The sequence below is a fragment of the Nelumbo lutea genome, chromosome 7 (assembly GCF_056320005.1).
Source record: "Nelumbo lutea isolate HS-2025 chromosome 7, American lotus-T2T, whole genome shotgun sequence".
NCBI classification, from domain to species: domain Eukaryota; kingdom Viridiplantae; phylum Streptophyta; class Magnoliopsida; order Proteales; family Nelumbonaceae; genus Nelumbo; species Nelumbo lutea.
Window position 1 is genome coordinate 10,682,954 of NC_142690.1, and position 12,561 is coordinate 10,695,514.

A 12,561-nucleotide genomic window follows, 5' to 3' on the forward strand; every position below is an offset into this window, starting at 1 on the left:
TTGTTGGTTTCCTCTGTGAATCTTACTACATTAAAGTCCCCCCCCCCCACACACACACACCAAGGTCCTTCCCATAGGCCACTAATATCACTCAATTCTTCCCATAACTTCTTCCTCTTCCTATAGTCATTGGGGCCATATACATTTGTTAGTACCCATTCAAAGCCATCTTCCACCTGCCTGAATTTCATAGAAATTGAATGATCCCCTATCAGTTCTTCCAAACCTACCACCACATCTTCCTTCCACAATGTTATGATCCCACTTGAGGCTCCCCAAGATAGAGTAGCCACCCACTTTATCCCTTTAGAACTCCAGACACTTCTTGCCCATCTACTATCAAAATCCATTCTCTTGGACTCGTGGATTAACACCACATCCGGATTGAACTTCCTAATTACTTGTTTGATAGTTGCTCTCTATTTGAATCATTTCCTTCTATCCCCCTCGATATCTCTCTTTAATCTCTCCACTTCACTCAATTTTCTTCTATTAATCTTGCTCTCCTCCTTTCTTTTTATTAGGTAAGCTTTTAGATAATTTGGATTCTTCAGCTTACACCCCAGCTTTCCAACAAATTCAGTTGTCGAATCATCCTTCCTAGTCTCCTTCCCTTTTTCATTTATGTTCTCTCCATAACTAGTCCTCTCCTCAATTCAGACCCATTTGTAACTCTCCTTTGTAGCTCATTTTTCTCGATTTCACCCATTATGCTCCCAATGATTCCCCATATTCTTTCTTCCCATAAAGTTCCCTCCATCCTCACCTCTCCCCCCTTCTTTCCTTAAGGGCTCAGTATGGCCTCCTTCTCATGGGCTTCTGAGACTGGAGTGGGAACGGAATTTGGAACAAGAGAAACAGAAGCCGCATCAGTAGCAAAAGCTAAATGAGCAGGGTTAGCAGGGTTACCTGGGTTCGGCTGGGCAAAGGGAATTGGGATTGTAGGCGGACAGATGGTTGTCAAGCCCTGTGTGTCAAAATTGGAGTTTTCTGTCTCCTCGTTTTGGAGGGAAATATTCCCCGTCATTCTGTTTTCACAACGACTGCTCCCCTTACCCGATTGTTTACCATTCTATGATGTATTCTTGCTCAGATCTGGGTTAACGTAAGCTAACACCTCGGTTTTCCATACAGCACTAGCGCTTGAGAGAGGCTTTTCCAGTTCTGGGCACCATAATTGCCCCCCACCTCATTGATTGTGAGTCTCTCTGTTTTCAGCCTCTGTGTTGTGCATCCCTGCCTCCTCGTTCCCTTCTTGTCCTCCCACCAAATCTCCATGGAATAGACAGTCCAAGTTTAGGGACTCCCTGTTATGATCCTCTTGAGATCCTTCATCTTCCAAGCTTCCAAAACTTGAAATGTCATCTGAACTCTCCTCCTCAAAGTCACTGTCTGAACCACAGCTTATCCACCCTTGGTCTTCTACATCCCTCTCTTCTTTCTTATCCCTCAAATAGCACGGATTAGGGCGATTTGCTGCGCTACTTTCCTGTTCCTCAACATCCAGTCGAGGGACCCAACACAGAGATCGAGTTTCTCTCTCTGTTCGGCATTTTTCCTTTTGTTTCAGTTCGGCCAACGCTGTTTTGGAAGATGATAGATTGGATTTTTCATCTATCATCTCCCTCTTTCTTTCCCGACCCACGTGACAACTTAAAGTGTCATGTGGGCCTCTAAGAGTGTTTATGCTATCCGGCTCACCCAATCTTCGAACCGGCTCAGAGTGTGCGCCCTGGTTATTACCATCCGAACCCAAACCCCTTCTTGCCACATCAGCATAGGACTGTCGACCATAGACAAAAGTCTTTTGTTCAAAAAAAATTGAATTACTTGCTTTAAATGGAGTGCTTTGGGACTGGTTAACCTCCTGCGACTGTTCCCCTTCTGTTTTCATTGTACCAGTCTTCTTCTTCAGCCCCTGAAAGCCACGTGTACTCCAACCGGCCACCTCAGCATCTCCCTTTTCAGCTGTTCGTCTTCCCCAAAGCGATGCCTCAGCTTCTGAGGAATCCAAACTTTGTGCCAGGCACCATCCGAGCATATCTCAATCGAACAGGGCACTTGTTCTGGTTTCAATCCTGCAACTCTAAGTTCCACTGCTCGCAAGCTCCTCTGGTTTATCTCCAACACTACTCCACCCAAGGTTTTTGCTATTTTTTTCAAAGTTGTTTCGTTCCAGAGGTGAAAAGGAAGTCCTAGCAACTTAATCCGAAAGCTACCTTCTTCTGGTTCGATTTCATTACAGATTGGGACCCGTTTTTGTATCTGTACCAATCCGCCATCGATCTGTATCATGTTGAAGCTCCACTTCTGAACATCAACTTCAGGACAGCTTTCTTCTCAGAGAAAGGCAATAGTGTAGCATCACCTTCCAGCTTTAACTTTTGTGCCACTGCATCTAGGATTTTTGTCCAGTCCTTTACTTCCCTTTCAGCCGTTAGAACCATTCTGTGCTCCCAATTTTTCCTCCCTTCTTCAACTGTTATTCTCCAACGTACGGTTGAGCTTGCTACCATCCCTTGGACTAGGGCTTGCAATTGCACAATCAATACATCTCCACACATGTCAAACCATAAGCTGAGGTTAGTGAAACAAAAACAAAACTAATAAATGCTCTAACCTTACAGCAAACATATGGACGTCATCAAAGCCAAACTATAGCTAATAAAAACCGTAGTGGATATCGCCTCAATCTACTTTACCCTTTCCTGTTGTCACAAAGAAATTCCCACCAGAAAACTCATCAATCAATTCCATCAAACCCCTCCCTTCTGTTGATCTTTTGAAGTTAGATGTCTTGGGACATATGTCACCAGCATTTGTGATCTAAGAAACCATTCTTTGGGTGTCCAAAAGAATGCAACATGATTAACAATTGATCTTCATTTACAGATTACAGCTGGATCAGACTCCTCAGATCCGCATCATCCACTCACACGCCACTAAAGGATCTCATATTTCTTAGTGTAAGGACCTGGAATCATATAAACCATCACCCAAATACTCGACAGAGAAGAATATCCCAATTAGAGTTACGACAATGCGTTAAGCCTTCTGCTTCACATATTATTCTCATGTATGAGTTTGCAGGTAAAGATGGGATTGATCCCGTGCCTTGTGTACTAGTGTTCTCAATTTTTAATAAAATATAGCCATCTAACGGAAATAGAGGAACAACAGCATGATAAACATGTTCACAGAAGAAAGTGAAATCAGAATGGAGGCCAATTTATCCTCATCCCAGGTATCATCATATGGCATACGTGTTAAGACTAAGGCATCGTTTGCTTTTCGATAAGTTACTTACCCGGGTAAGTACACTTACCTACTTACCCGGGTAAGTGTTTCCTAGAAAAGACTTATCTGAGTAAGTACATTTATCCATGTTCTTTTATTTTCCATGTAAATAAGGCAATGACCATTTTATCCATAAAAATCCATTATTAAAAGGGGCATTTTTGTCCCATTCAAATGTTGGCAATTTTCCCCCAGGTGGGAAAGTAATTTACTCACCTAGGAGATGGGTAAGTGATACCCAAGAAAATAAACTTTCCCTGGTTTTTATATAAATCTGAAAAAAGAGCATGGGATTCTTGGTCAATGGGAATCAAAATTCCATCGACCAACTTTCCCCACTCTCAAAATCCAGAAAAAGAACGCCCCCTAAGAGCCACCACTTGGTGCCCTGATCATAATAATATAAAGCAAGACTCAACTGCAGGGGACCACCCAGAATGCAAAATGCAGGGTTGCTGGCGTAACAATGGAGAAAATCTGTGCCAAAAACTAACCATCATTAGCTTAGTTGAACATACATATTATTGATTCTCCAACGTGAATTTGAGGAAGGATAATCCCATGGAAATGTCATGTTTGGCATACAGATAGTCCAGGTCATTTTACTTCTTTGGGTAGCCTTACTAAGATTTACATTGAGCTGGTAGAATGATGTTTGTATTTCCTACTAATTTCAGATCTGGTGGTGGGCTTTGTAGAGGTGGAGGGGTTTGAAGTGATTAGGAATGAAGAATAGTAGAAAAGCAACTAGAAAGCTTGCTGTCCACCAAGGAATGAGAGTAAGAAATTAGAAGAGAAAAGAACTTTGGATGTTATTGTTGTTAGGAGTTGTATATATAGGTGGCAAGATATAAATGTGATTCTTTCTTGATATTACTTTAGTAGGGGCAGTTTAATCAATGTACATCACATTATAATACTAAATAAAGGTGGGCAGTGGTTAGGAGATGATAAGTATTGTTTGATCTCCTCTGATTTTAGCCCTGTTTTTTTATTCTCCCTTTCTTCTTTGCCTATTCTCTTCTTGTTCTTTCAACCTGCTTTGATTTCATACCTTTTTTCTTCTTATTTTCTCTTGTTCTGAGGTTTATTCCAGGCTGGTTATATGATATCAGAGCACCATTAATCGCCTGGATAGATTTTAGTTATTCTTCAACCTTGCACATAGGATACTCTTACTTCTGCAAACAGAGGAATCACCATTAATCACCAATTGACTTTAGCAGTTGAGTATTCTATATGTTGCTGTATTTGGATGATAGAACAAAGTGCGACCGGAAATTTGTTAAGTTTATGAGGTTATCTGTTATTCAAGATTTGTTTTATTGAGTTTTATCGATTCAGAACTGTTTCTTGTTGAAGTATGCTGCTGTTAATTGGTGTTTCTTGTGGTATAAAGACAAGTTGTGCAGGTGATAGCTTGTAGAGGCAACTTGATGTGTTTGTTAGAAAACAGTGGTGGTGTTGGGTGTTTTCAGCATTGGTTTTCTTATCATGGCCTCATCTAGTGGTAGAGATTTGTGCATCACCTGCAAAGGAGGGAGACCCATAACCTAACCATTACAATTGATGCTACTCCTTTAACATAGTCTTTTTAATTAATCCTGGCCTTTTACATACTTCATAAACCCAAATTTTCACTTTTATGAATTGCAAATGGGAATATTAGATACCCAGTCCCTAGACCAGAAAATACAATAAATATTAATTTTACTATGTATGAATATATAATTATAAAAAGATTTTAAAACTGTTATTTATAAATATTAATTTTTCTGAAAATTATTAAGGGTGGTTTGTTATTAGCAGATAACTGCATATTAAGTGTAGTTGGATGGTGTTCCAAGTAGGAGGCAAACTTCTAGGAATAGAGTCCATGACAATGATACAAGTGTTACCAAGCAGAACAGTACATAGGACAAGATGGCCAATAGAGCACCAAACAGTCCTACTTTAGGCCAGATAGCGATGTATCTTGAAGCTCATGGGTTGGTCTTTGGTCTAACAAAAGATAGGTCAGGCTTAGGCTGAAGTGCTTCACTGAAAAAATAGGTGCAATGGGAAACTCATATATATTAGATTCTCGTATATTTGATTTTGCCATTATCTATTATTAGGAAATGAAACTACAATGCCTAATTGGTAAAGGGAAGAACAGAAGAACTTACAAGCCTAATGTGGGATATAGCATCGATATCATGTGTTCTTTTTCCACAGATATGCAGAACTTCTTCTCTTGCCTTCTCTTGCCAGTCTTGATGCATAGCTAAGACAATCATGGTCCAGGTCAACCAGACAGCTGTTTTTTCTTGGTCAGCAAAGTAGAATTATTTGAGTTCTTGTCCCTTTAACCACTCATTGTTAGGACAGTAACTCTCTATAACTTTTAGTACAATTTATCTGGAAAAGTTTTATTCAACCTCTGTATTCTGGAAGTTGTTTTGGTTAGTTTATCAAAATTTGTTCTGATAATTTATTCAACCTCTGTATTCTGGAAGTTGTTTTGGAACTGTTCAATAGGACAGCTAAGACCTTGGCGTCTAAAATAGCCTGAATGACCAAGGACATTTCTCAGCCACTGCATCCACCTTATCATTACTTCACAGTTCCACTCAACCAGTAGCTAACTCAAACATGAAGAATATGCCAATGCTAAGCCTTTCAGCCTTGTAAGGAGTAAATGGTTCAGATATAAGACATATTCCTTATCCCAATCAACTCTAGAGTATCTGGGGTTTTCTAACAACTGACCATCAAAATTAAAGTTGTTTACCTTTCCCTCCAATGCAACCAACTTTGGTTTATGTGCCAATAGGAAAGTCTTTCTGTAATTAGATAAATAAGCATATTAACCTCCTGTACTAACTTATTTCCATACAAATCCTACCATTGATATTGGCTAGGGTGTTTTGACCATTTCCAATTGAGGAGTTAGATTTATACAAAACATTTCATACAATCTCTCTCTCTCTCTCTCTCTCTCTCTCTCTCTCTCTCTCTCTCTCTCTCCTCTAATGGATAAAAATGTGCTTTGGCTTACTGAACTGAGAATAATTCTTTGAATGTAGTATTTCGCTTGCTTTATTAGTACAGTTTTCTAATTTGTTCATAATATTCTTGTTGGAGAAGCAAGATGGCAAGAAGAATGTGTTTCAGTTGTTTGCTGATAAGGTGAGGACCATAAGGATTTATAATCTTGATGGGCTGTTTTATAGGAGACCTGGATTGAATATATCAGAGGAAAGGATTTTGTTAGCTTTCTGAGGAATCATCCAAAGCTCAAGGAAGTGCTGGAATTTGATAAGAATTTAGAAGCAGAAGATATTGCTAATGTTTTGTTAAGGAAGAACCTTTTAGTCAGATGTGATCATGTGGTTAAAACTGTTTGGCCTGGGAAGAAGAAATTATCTACTTGGCCTGCACATTTAGAGATCTATTCTGTAGGTCACATTTTTCACATCTACAGCCACAAGCCAGCAGCATGTCTCCTTGTTAGCATCTATACAAGGTTTTTAGCATTGGAATATACTGTCGGTTCTTTGATTTCTGTCACTTGAGCTGCTTCTGAACCTCTAAGAAATGCCCACCATTCCTCATCTGCTGCATTCCGAGCTTTACATTGTTGTCTCTCTCTCTCTCTCTCAGCCGTAATGACTGTATTAGCACCTGAGAAGATAATAAAACCTGTTGCTGCCAACCCTGATATTGGATCATGAGACCCATCAACAAACAACGAAAATTTTGTCTGAGCAATTATCAGTATGAGGATTCGTTTCTGCTGTACTCTTTTCATACAAGTCCTGAATGGTGTAGCTCTCTACCAAGGTCACTTTGGGATTTGGATGTTTATTTTCATGAATCACTTTGTTCCAAGAGTCCCAAATCAGCCATATTGCAATAGCAAATCTCTGCATCATAACATCCTCTTCATGTTTGGACCAATCTTTCAAATTGTGTTCTTGTCATTCATCAACTACTTCATGGATGAGTTTTTGACCCACATCATTAGTGTTAATGCCAATCCGTAACCCCATCCATATAGATCTTGCAAAATGGCACTGAAATTTTATATTATTTACAGATTCTTTTTCTTGTCCACATAGTTGTTATGGGCCCGCGAATAGGATCTCGTCACGGGTCGGTCCACGGGGAAAACCTCCTGTTTTCCCTTGTTCCTCCCTTTTCTTGAAGAACCTATCTTGGCGCCCTAATGGTGAATAATATCAGCTCTCCTCTGCTCTCTTTCTTGATTGAAATTTTCCATGCCTTCATTGAATAATATCAACTCCTTAAATAGGAGATTACAAGAGATAAGAGTCCCACTTTTAGGAAGACTCCTTGCTAATTAGGAAGACTCCCTACTAATCTATCCTACTGAACTGATAAGATAAGATAAGACTCCCTTAATCTATCCTACTGAACTGATAAGATAAGATAAGACTCCCTTAATCTATCCTACTGAACTGATAAGATAAGATAAGACTCCCTACTAATCCATACTACTGAACTGATAAGATAAGATAAGACTCCCTACTAATCCATACTACTGAAAACAATACTGAACAAATAAGATAAGAATTGTATCTAGCTAGAATTAGATAAGATGAGAATCAGCAAATCTTGCTCCCTTTACTGCTGCTGTCGGCGGTGATATGTCTTCCCAATAAAAGCGTCCACATCATTACTCCCCTCCTGGACTAAGAGCTTGTCTTCAAGCTCGAATTCAAGATGGGTGTCTTGAAACACCGTCAAAGGAATCCCGGATAGGTGGAATGATTTTGCCCTCCTGGATCGGGTTCCAATGAAGAGGGTTCATCCTCAGACAGCTGCAGTGAGATACCAAGATTTGACCATGCGTAGCTGCATTCTTTGTCGTGGGCAACTGCAGCCTTAAGGTACTTTTGAGATGTCTTGAACTGTAGAGTACAAAGATTGTGAACGCCAGGCTGGTGCCACTGAACTGCATCATCTGAATCCTCTTCTATTGCCTGCTTTAGTGTGTACAGAGCTCGCTCTTCCACTTCCGTCAAATCATAGTGTCCAGTTTCAAACGTTGCTGCAATTTCATGTTGAGCCTTGTGAACCATGGCAAGTCCTGCCCATGCTATCCGAAGCTCAATTATTGCAGAGTCCCCTTCTCTGAGTATTGAAGCCATTTCATTCTCAGCCCATGAAAGTTGTTCAGTGGAATCTTGAGACCTTTCTTCATCCTTGATACGATGAAGCGCAATAGCATATCGAGTTGACATGCAATTAGGCTCCAGTTTTGCTGCCTTCTCCAGGCACTTTCCAGCACTGCTATGATCACCAACCAAATAGTATGCATTAGCAAGATTTGCCCAGATATGTGCAGCCCTAGGATCTGATCTGACTGCAGTTAACAAACACTCTTTTGCAACATTTGCAGCCGCAACATGAGGCATACAAGCTCCTTCACCAGCGATGACGACCTTGGAGTAGTTGCTCTTATTCTTCTTTGAACTCTCGTCGATGGAATCCTCGACGACACCGGATTCCTGCTTAATCGGGACATTCTGGGTGTTGCTAACCTGCGCTAGGGCAACGACCTGCGGCTCGCCGGACGATTCTGCCATGTCTGATCGGCGACTGTTTGTGGTTGCAGCCCCTTCCTTGTTAGAGAAGTACAACTCCATCAAGCGTCGTAACTCTCGGACATCATCCTTGACTTCGCGTACCTCCGTGCAGTTCTCCACGAGCCTGTGCTCTAGTTCATGGACCCTAGACGTTAACTGCTCCAGATCGCCCATGACGTTTGGCTCTGATACCAAATTGTTATGGGCCCGCGAATAGGATCTCGTCACAGGTCGGTCCACAGGGAAAACCTCCTGTTTTCCCTTGTTCCTCCCTTTTCTTGAAGAACCTATCTTGGTGCCCTAATGGTGATTTGTTCAAGAGATCACCAACTCTCCTCTACTCTCTTTCTTGATTGAAATTTTCCATGCCTTCATTGAATAATATCAGCTCCTTAAATAGGAGATTACAAGAGATAAGAGTCCTACTTTTAGGAAGACTCCCTACTAATCTATCCTACTGAACTGATAAGATAAGATAAGACTCCCTTAATCAATCCTACTGAACTGATAAGATAAGATAAGACTCCCTACTAATCCATACTACTGAACTGATAAGATAAGATAAGACTCCCTACTAATCCATACTACTGAAAACAATACTGAACAAATAAGATAAGAACTGTATCTAGCTAGAATTAGATAAGATGAGAATCAGCAAATCTTGCTCCCAATAAAAGCGTCCACATCAATAGTACACGAAGAACATCCTTAGAGTGAGAGTCTTTCTTGTCCACATAGTACCCCCCCCAACAGGCCTTCCATAGGAAAATTTGAAATCTGTAAGGAATTTGTAACTTTCAGATTCTCAGTGATGGTGAAGGGTTGTACATAGCAACAAATGTCTGATAAGCAAATTGTACAGAAAACTAGGAGTATCTTGTTCCCTTCCAAAGCACCTTGTCTTCTAGTAGTGTTGAGATTGAGACAATCTGAAGGAGGTACATCCTTTATTAAAGTAGAATGCGCCTACCCAAAAATCAAATGATATATACCTTGACCTTCTAAGAGTTTAGTCCTTTTTTTTAATTATACAACATTTACTAAAATTATGAGTAAAGCATACAAGAACCATGGTACTTCCACTTCAAACATGATATATACCTTTTGCAACCCAAATACTTTCAATTTAGGCCTAAAGCTACAATAAAAGAAAATCAAGAAAATTCCGATATCTTTAGGGCTCAAACAAGAGGATCTGTAGGAAGAAGAAAAAGATAAAAGGAAAAGGAGGTGACAGCTACTACAGAAATGCTAACATCTATTTTTTATAATCTTCTTCTCGCCCTATATGTTTGTAGTTGTCCCAACTCCCACTGTATTCTTTACTCTTAGTCTTAGACCATGTTCTCTACCATGGTCTTTTTTATAATGTCTTTTTTTTACTTTTTCTCAAGTTGACCAAATGAAGCATACTGTTCTTGAAATTTGAGGCATAAGTCTCATGTAACACATGTGAGACCACTGAGGCAAGGCAATTTGGCCCCACCTCGCCTTAACGCCCATAACTCAGTGCCTTTTGAAACAATGCTGATGACCTTCTATACTTTGTTCAATAGAATGCCCAATTTCCTTGTTCAGTCTTCTTCCCACCATGCATTCCTGACACCAAAGTGGCTCAATCTCGCATACATCACATTTTCATGACAAATAGAACCCAAGAAAACCAATAAGTTAGATACATTACAATGAAATATGTTATTAGATATTCATTAGATGGTGTATAGAATTTTGTGGGGATCTAACAGTTTATTCACATTTCACATTGTCTTGAAAATTTAATTTTCATACTACCTAATTACAAGTTCTTCTTATTCTTCATTACTCAAGGTCAATTTGTAGGACAGTTTATGATCAAAAGAAATTAATTCACCTGGTTTGATGAATCTTTTGGCAGAACTAGGGAAATTTCTCAACCTCATTCTTATACCCTCCCCCCCCCCAAAAAAAATAAAAATAAAAAAATAAAAAAACTTTTTGGTGACGTTTTCAAGTCTTGCCCATTAGAAGCTGTGAACAGCTATTTGCATGCTTATTGAAACTTTTTCCAAGTGTTTGTGGTGCCTTTTTTGTATCCCGTCTGTATTGTTTCAAGCCTTTTCCGATCTTGTTCCCATCATTTGTGTCTGTGTTGAATCCTGAAGCTTGTCTATGTCACTTTTAATGGGAGTTTTTTTTATGAATACTTTTATTGGGAGTTAATTGTTCCCATCATTTGTGTCTGTGCAAAGAGACATTAATTTTTTTTAATGTCAAAGAGACATTAAATAAAGACAACCTTTTGAAAAAAAAAATTAGATAATGGAACATAGTCAACCAAAAAAGTTGTAATTCCTATGCACCATCTGTTTATAGATTGAAATTAAGATAACTGGAAATGCTACTCCTGTGTACATCAGCTTTAGAAAATGAAATGCAAGAGTCTACTAAACATTTGGCGGTTAAAGTTGGCTATGATTAACCAAATGAAATAATAATACCATTATGACAAGCAAAAAATAAATGAGACAACTACCTGTAATTGAAATAAACATTCAGAGGATTTGCAGAACATGCGCAAGTCCAGAATGTTTGATAACTCTGGTTCGATCTTTCCTGAAACAAACAAAAAAAGATAAACATTAAATTGGGCGAGAGAGAAAGAGATATCCTAAATTGGGCGAGAGAGAAAGATAAACATTACTTGAATGTGTATGACAAATAGAGAGATTTATAACCTAAATATGCAATAAAAAACCAGCAACCTCTGCGGATATGGAAATTTTGGTTACCTCAGCGTCTTCACCCTATTTGACTTGTTCGACCACAACGCCCCTGTCTTAATCGACCAAAATCATGACTTGTTCGACCACCACAACCTAAATCTATGAACCAGAAACGAGTGAAAGAGTCGGAGGAGAGATTAAAGTCGATCCTCTGATAGTGATCTAATTCTAGCGGAAGACGAAGAGTGAGAGGAGATATTAATTTGTAAGGGTAAGTTGAACTATTTCATGGTGTTCTAGTTGAAGTTGAAGAGGAAGAATCGGAAGAGATATGTAGGGAGGGGGAATTGGAATTGGCAAGTGATCATAGAGGGAAAAAATATAAATTAAACACAATCGAATTCGTTGTTGGAAAAGGGAAGTTTCTAATTATGTTTTCTAACAAAATATTAAGATTTATTAGTATCCTAATAAAAAATAGTAATGATTATTTTAATTAGTAACTAAAATAATTTGAGGTTCTTGTCTTAGAAACTAAAATAAGTTTCTAATTATGGTTAGGGGTTAAAAAAAACTGAAAAATTGAACCAATCGAAACCAAACTGAAAAATCAGTTAACCAAATCGATCGGTTCAATTTCGGTTTTGATGTTTTTAAAAAATCAAAGGTACTGGTTTGGTTTCAATTAACCAATATAGAAAGTTGGGGTTAACCAAACCGACCGTTATGCATATATTTTATATATATATTTATGTATATTATATATATTTATGTATATATTTATGTATATTATATATATTTATGTATATTATATTTTTTATATATTATAAATTAATAAATATGCACTATATATAAATATATTATTTATTATTTATTATTTAAAATATAATATTATATATATTATTATAATATATATTATAAAAATTAAAAAACCAAAAAACTGATGAACCAAACCGATGATTAATCGA

At 38.5% G+C, this 12,561-nt stretch overlaps 1 long non-coding RNA gene across 1 annotated transcript; it reads right to left on the reverse strand.

The window, feature by feature from the left end:
* Window positions 1-9,477: 9,477 nt before the first annotated feature.
* Window positions 9,478-11,988, reverse strand: LOC148845052 (uncharacterized). The gene is made up of 3 exons (XR_016101950.1): window positions 11,660-11,988; window positions 11,404-11,483; window positions 9,478-10,490 (listed from the first exon to the last, which is right to left on the reverse strand). It is a non-coding gene; the product is annotated as an uncharacterized LOC148845052 (long non-coding RNA).
* Window positions 11,989-12,561: the final 573 nt, after the last annotated feature.